This window comes from Bacillus rossius, assembly GCF_032445375.1.
Source record: "Bacillus rossius redtenbacheri isolate Brsri chromosome 4 unlocalized genomic scaffold, Brsri_v3 Brsri_v3_scf4_2, whole genome shotgun sequence".
NCBI classification, from domain to species: domain Eukaryota; kingdom Metazoa; phylum Arthropoda; class Insecta; order Phasmatodea; family Bacillidae; genus Bacillus; species Bacillus rossius.
The window spans coordinates 39,904,975-39,912,987 of record NW_026962011.1 but is presented as its reverse complement, the minus strand read 5'-3'; positions in this window follow the sequence as shown (position 1 = coordinate 39,912,987).

Here is an 8,013-nt window from a genome sequence, read left to right as displayed (position 1 = left end):
AATCATGAATGTTAAAACTATAAAACTATTGGTAGACTGCTTGATGTAACACAGTGCTGTCTTACAAAATGATTCCAAAGCATTTCAGGAAGCAAAAGGTATTTTGTAATTTTTATTTTCTTGTTTGCAAAAAATCTGATAAACTGTAAAATTACAATGAACACAAAACACTACTACTTAATTACTATAACATTTTATAAAATCATAAAAATAAACCACCTACTTTTCTGGCTGCTTGTCTTAAGTTTACACAAAAAATATTTACTGTTCTGCCATTAATCTCACTTAGTGTTGCAGCATACAGTATCGCAAAATGCAGTCACTACTACAATCACCACACGTTTATATTCTATACATCTACCTGAGAAACATTAAGAGCTAAGTGCTGTTAACTTTTGTTACCATTTGTATTTATAAGCAGTAGTAGTTTTTTTTTTTAATTAATGTGTGTAGGTGCTAATTTTGCCATTGCATTAAATCACCCAAACACTCTTTGTGATGTAGGTATACGATATTTCCAATTTTTTATGTAACTGAATGTTTGACAAATATTAAAAACAAAAAAAAAATATTGAAAGCTGTGAATACATGAAGAACAGTATACATTTAAATAAGATAGGCCTACCAAAAATATTGAGCTTATCAAATTATACATATACTTACCAAATGAAATGTGTTGACCATCTGGTGTGTATCATGTTGCCATGAATATTATTTTTCTGCTATATAGTTTCTGTTAAATACTATGTATTACTTTATTGCTCTACAGTTTCTGTTATGGACTTTGTCTCCAGATTGCCATTTATATGACTTATTCTCTACATTCTCAGTACTTGTAATTGTTTCTGTTTGTTGCAGGTATGTAAGGAAATTAGAAAATGAGCTGAAACATTAAACTCTTTGGACACTCCATAGAAAGGAAGAATTATTTTCTGTTTAATGCTGGCATGTGAAGACATTAGAACATTTTCTTTTAGATTAAATTCTTTGGACATTCAATGAAAATGAATTATTTTGTGAATTTTTGTTATAATAGTGCTTTTTTTATTTCACTTAGAATTTTATTTCATTGCCGGTTAATTGATAGTAACTAAGAAAGTGAAATAAATTTTTTTTTTTTTTGGAGAAATAAAGAGTATTTTTTACAACCTTATATTTCATGATTGTCTATCTTCAAAACTTACCAAACTTGGGTGATTCATATGGAAAAAATAATGCTGTCATTTAAAGGAAAGAAAAGTGTAAAGATTTTTGCTGAACGTTCATAATAAATAATTTTACCTTTTGACATGTCAGTTAGCTTTAAAACACATTGTAGTTATTAGTATGTACAAGAAAGAAAGTGCAAGATTTTATGCCTTTAAAATATTAGTGTTTAAATATTCAATGTGTCTTCGTTTTTTTCATTCCACAGCACATAAATGTATTTTTTTTATAAAGTGAACATATAAATTTAAATGTAATATGTAACCTTTTATGTGGTATCGCTTTCAAGATACATTCACCCACTGTGTTGGTACATATCAAGTAAACCAACGAACAATTAGGAAAGCTACAATGATAGGGTTTTTTTATACAGGAATGTTACAGATAAAATAATACAATGGAAAAAGATTACTGTGGACACAAAAAAAAATTAATATTTATGTTTGTTTTTTTCATAAAAAAAATATTCTTTAGTGACAATCTAGGCTGCAAATGTCTCATACATTACTGAATTTCTATACTGAGCATTACCAACACAGAGCTTACACAGTAATATTTCCTCTTTACATTATACCATCAGGTGACACTACAAAGTCTCATAACATGCTATTGTTTTAAACAACCTCAGTATGTACCTTTATGGACAATTACTTTTATGGTGAGAAACATAATGTAGTAATTTGTGCATAAAATAATTGTTTATATAATTTACTTAATAGTCATGCAGTATAGCTGCACAGTATGAACCTCACAAATATAATGAAACCAGTTTTTAGTGAATGACCACAATATTAACTCTCAGCATTTTCACACACATGTCTTTAAATATTGTGGTAAATGTTTTATAGACTTTCTCACCTCTAAATATTTTTTCTCTCGTTACCCACACATCCCTGAGTCATCTTTGCGGAGCCGGGCTTATTCCAACCGCCTTAGATTTAACCCTGCCACGTGACCACGCCGCAGGGTCGACAATTATGGAACTCGCTGACTCCAGAGGTAAGCGTTTTAATTTAATGTAGCCGTGCATATGTCTGCTGGCCCAAACAAAGATATTAAAGCACTTGTAGATTCACGGCTCGTAGAGCCTGTTCGAGTCGTAATTCAAAAACTTACGGGTATGGCCGACTCCATGCAAATCCCCAATAAGACTGCTGTTAGATGTAACGTAAGCACATAATGAAGCAATCAGAAACTTTTGTCAGGGTAAAGTATAAGGTATAACGCATAGTGTAACACCGCAATGCATAGCATGCCAATAAATGCGAGAACAAATTGACAGTGATTTCCAGTGCCCCCTTACCTAAGTTAGGCATCAGCCAACCATGCTGCCTGAGGAGTGTATTACTACTTCTCTAGTTAGTAATTCAACCACTGCCACGATCCTAATGAACAAAGCTGGGGCCGACGACCCACCAAACAGCTGCATAAGTTAGCCTGGCACCCTCCCGGAAAGAAAATAAAATTTTTAAGCTGTAAATATATAAAGCTGATTTTGAATTTTCCATGAAAAACAATTGAAACATGCTATAGATACAACACTAAATATATTTATCCTGAAACATGTTGAATTCAGTTAAGTTCTGTTACATAGTTGAACAGTGACGAGATTCTGCAAGATAGGAATAGCCTCTGTCCTTAAGTATGGGCGGTGGGCCTTCACTAATCAAAATTCCCGCGCGTCTTGTTAAAAGAAAAACAAAGTCCCGAAGTTGCCGAAGGTGAAGTCTTCGGGCATGTTCGGGTTGGTCCTCAACCCTTTGTGTGAAATGAAGGCTTCCCACATATTTAATGGTAATAGATAATGTTTCTATGATGTGAAATATAAATAATAGTATAAAAGTAATGGTAAAACAAATTATGCACTAAATAAAATTTTTTGTAAAATTGAACTGAATATTATTTTGGAGCTGAAATAAACTTTTTTTATTTACAAAAAGCAAAAATTCAAAGCTTCGTGTAAAAATGGCCATTGTATTCATTTATTTTATTAGTAAGAGTCAGCTACCATCCCACATACATTTGACGTCGTACTTCCTGTGTCAGCTAAGCCTGGTCCCCACTCTACCAACACCAGTTCCCGCTAGCAGCACGCTTCCTCCCAGCCTGCCCTCACGAGTCAAGGGCGTAACTGTGTAATGATGACAAAATGCAGATAAGTGCCATAGTTTTGTTCCCTACAGAGTGTGTTCATAAATATTTGTCATTCAATATTTAATCATTATTAATCTCATCCCAGTGTTCTAACAAGGGAGAGTGCGACACACAAAGCACATGTGTTGGCCCCCTCAAGACACCATTATTAGCGAACACTCTTTATTCTCTTTGTGGTTTAGGAACTAAAATAATTCATACTGACAACTGAGTGCATTACCTAATTTTAAGACATCCTCTTAGTATTTAAATGGAGTACCTAATCAAAACATGAAACAGTCTCAATTTTGACTCATGTGTTCAAACAAATTATTTAAATTATAAGTAACAACAGCATTATCAAGCCTTCAGTTACTTGTTTTTCACACAAGTAATTTATTTAATAATATTGTTATGTATTTCGTCTGTAAGTATTAAGAGAACAGTTTACTACTTTTTCTTGTGCATTTTGGCATGAGGTGGTGTTGTTCCTCTTCCCCTGTGGCATTACTTTCCAGGAGTCTTCATTAGCTTGCAGCCCGGAGCGGACACATAGTTCCGTGGGGAGTCTACAACTTTGTTTCGACCGAGTAATTTAATTCTGGTAACTATAATTCATTGCATCAATACCTTATCTTTAACTTCCCTTGTGGCTCCAAGTTAATTTTGCGGCGCAGGGCTTATTCCAGCTGTTTTTAACATCACCTCGTCACTTGACCAATCCGCCGCAGGGTTACTGCCTCCATTAATAAATGAAACCCTAGTAGGCTGCTGCTATAACATCATTATAGTGTAACGTAAATTGCAATTTATTCAAGTGTTTGGTGTGATTTTGTAGGTGTAAGTCCCTGCTTTGTAAACTGTAGTTATCTGTCATTAAAAAAATGTGGCAAAATGCTTGTAGTTATTTTAAGTTATTGTTTAATCTTATTAGCAAGGAATCAGCGCAGGGCCGGCGCGTCCATATTGGCGAACTAGGCAACCGCCTAGGGTGCCAAGTAGCTAGGGGCGGCGCAGTACGACACATAACGATTATTGAAACTAGATGAAAATGGATTTTTGTAACAGTTTGGAATGTTTATATTGATATAAGTAATTATTTAAAGTCCACAGTGACCTGTTAATGATTTGTAATAAGTAAAAAGGTAAAAAAAATAAAAAAACACAAGCCTGCTTACATTTGTTTGTTGACAAAATCTTAGGCTTACGTGATGTATTTTGAGGCAAGAAAAAATTTTTTTGGGGTTTCCGGCGGGTTGAGGGGGGGGGGGGGGGTTCCATGAAGGTTTTTCGCCTAGGGCGCCAATTTACCTTGCACCGGCTCTGAATCAGCGCAATATGCTGACTAGGGAGTGCACAAACACATGGTTAGTTAGTTCCTTTCAGTGCAAATTACCACATACGAGACTATAGTGAATCACGCTGGGGCCGATGATTCACACAGAACACTGGTTAGTTTGCAGACTAGCCTGGCGCCCTCCAGGATCATTGAAATTCATTAACTTTCACCATCATTTACTAGGTTCACCCCGTATTTAAAATCCGAGACCGTGGGGGATGGCACATTGACATAGTACTGCCCTCGGCAGTATACAAAGTGCGGGTACCAAGTTCTATCTTCTGCTGTAGGAGCATAACCTATACATCACGGCCGACTGCCACCAGTGCTGTGTTTTAAGATACAGTTTTCTTTGGTTTTAAGAATCTAATCAGTAAAATGGTTAGAGTTATTAATATAAATGTAATTTATATAATCTTTTACAGCCATCCGAATACATCCTGGCATCATCACATATTTTAAATAAGTGTTATTGTTGATGCCACTTCCTCTTCAACGAAACAGAAGGGTTGCCAGAGTTACTTGTTTTAATTGATATTTAAATCCATATTCATCCAAAATTTTCTTTAAACATTTCTTTTATCGAATCTGAGGCTCCATGCAGATCTCACCATGTGTTTTTTTGAGAGAGAGGCACTAACCCCCCCTCCATCAATTAACCATCTCGCTTCGTCAGACACACAACAGGTAACATCTAACGGGACCAGTGTGTTGTTAACAAGCAATCTCCAGCACAGTTGTGTGCCGGCCACAATGTTTCGGACTGTGAGCAAGTGCCTTGTAATGCATTTAAATAACAGTTTTATCGAGGAGTATGGAGGATTATAACAGTTGTACTTCTGAGTGTATTTGGGCGTGTAATAAAACAAGACCTAAACACTACTGGACGTGTGAGTACTACTTTTCCTTTCGTAATACGGTCCCAGTTAGTTTCCACACAAGAGCTTGCTTATTCTAGAAAGAGATGTGGCCACAGGTCTGGAACATTTAGGCAAATTAATCCAGGCTAGTCTGCATATACAACCATTGTTCTCCAGTGTGGGTGACATCCTCCTGTAAGCCACATGGGCCAAACGGTCCATGCCTCATCTACCTGCGAGAGGTTGCTCTTCCAGAAATTGAGCAGGGCAACAATACCTTCGAGCAATGCTACCGAGAACCATCCGACATGATTCTACACTCCCTGTGAAAACTTTCCTGCATAATTTGGTGTTCTGACGAACAACAACCAGTTCACAAGAGAATTTTGTGCTGTACGGGAAAGGTACAGACAGTGTTGGAATGTGCTGCGATCACCAACAGTCTTGTGGCCACAACCTGAAGTGGACCAAGTGAATACTGGCGTGAATTAAATGTGTTAATTATCCGAGAGGGACATTGATTATAATTATATCAGAGTGTCCTTACTGAAATTAAATTTAACAGCAATATTTTCACAATGGCTAATTTTATTATTGTATAAATGTACCATCTGACCGAAGCCATCCTCCATAGCGCAGGTTGATGCACGTCGACTTTCGGTGCGAAGGGTTCCGGGTTCGAGTCTCGGGTAAGGCTATATGTAAAATCTATATTGGTCATAAAAATGTGCAACTACCTAAACGAACTGTCAATAGCAAGTCAATAATGCAGAGCTGATTAGCTCACTGGTGATGTAAATTATCAACAAACCTAGAATTTATATAAAAAAAGTTTGGGCAAATGGACTGGACTCCATGTTAGAAGATCGAAAGCCTGGGATTCGATTTCCGGTGGAGTTGGGCAATTTTTCACTTTTGGGAAATTTAGTTTCTGAGCTCAGGCCCGGGTGGTGTTGTTTATTTATTATTTTCCCATTCTTGGAAAGGCAACAGCAGAACATTGCAGAGTCACCCTGACACGAGGTCATTATAAGCGCTTCTGCTTGCACACTACGTTTGACTTGTCCCGGGCTTCTGGGAGGGGCACAGGGAGGAGCGAGAGCGGTCCCCGAGCAGGGGTCGCTGCCCAATAGAAGGGAGAGGTAGGAGCAGTCCCCCAGAGATGTCGCTGCCTACCGGAGGAGGGAAGGGGTAGGAGCGGTCCTGCAGAGAGGTCGCTGCCTACCAGAGGAGGGAAGGGGTAGGAGCAGTCCTTCAGAGAGGTCGCTACCTGCCAGAGGGGGTGGGGTTAGGAGCAGTCCTCCAGGGAGGTCGCTGCCTAAAACAAAAACTGCTCAAGTTTTTTTTTTTTAACAAAGGGGACTCCCACTGAAGGGAGTCACCCACCAAAAAATCCATCATTTAATAAAAAAGGGCACAAGGTACAATAAAAGATTGGTACATGGGCACAAGGCCTGCAAGGTGACAATAGTCTTTATTCAACAACAAAGCAGAGCTTCCCCGACGAGGTCGTCCTTGATGCTCAGCTACTTATTGATGGGCGAGTTCTTCACGGCTGCTGGGGGGTCCTCAGGGCTCGGATGGTGCCGCGCCGTTGATGGGCCGGCGCGGAACAGCGGAGAGAAGATCATCATGGCGGCGCCGAGGAGGATGGGATTCCCACAGTGCTACCAGTCGGCGTGGAGGCCCCAGGGTCATCTGTCTGGTCCACCGGCCGCGCCTACGTCGTCCGGCTGTCCTTCGTTAAGTAAGTGATCGTAACTGAAAAGCGGACGTCGTGGGTGCGGTGCGTCGGGCGGCGGCTCCGCCAGCTGCCGAATGTACGGATTGTCGCTACGTCGGCAACGACGGAGGAAAGTGTCGGTCGTCTGACAGAGCAGGTGGTGGAGGTGCGGAAGTCCCGTCCTGTCCAACAGTGTCTGACGGAGCGTGGCGCGAGGGAGGCCGAGGAGAAGGCGGGCACCAAGAAAATATGAGCACGTGACAGGTCGAAGGTTGGAACGAGATGAGTGAACCCAGACCGGGCAGGCGTAGATGAAATGTGAGATGACATATGAGCGATATGCGGTGAGGCGAACTGGGAGCGGAACGGCAGAGGACGGCCTGAGTACGGTGGCCAGCTGGGCCAAGATGGCGCGGGACTTGGTGCGGACGGATTCCAGGTGTGGAAGAAAAGTGAACGAACGATCGAGGGTGACCCCGAGATAGCGGAGGGTGGGCGACCAAGGGACGACTACGGTGGAGATGCGGGGGGGGGCGGTCCTGGTGAGGATGAAGACGGGAGAAAATGATAGAGCGTGATTTGGAGTGATTCAAGCCAATGCCGTGCGCAAGGAACTGGGCGTTGAGTGAGGTGAGTCCGCGGGCAAGGCGGTCGCCGAGCAGCCGCTCGGAGACGGAGGAGGCGAGGAGACAGGTATCGTCGGCGTACTGCACCAGGTAGGTCCCAGGCGGGGGCTGCAAGTCGGAAATGTG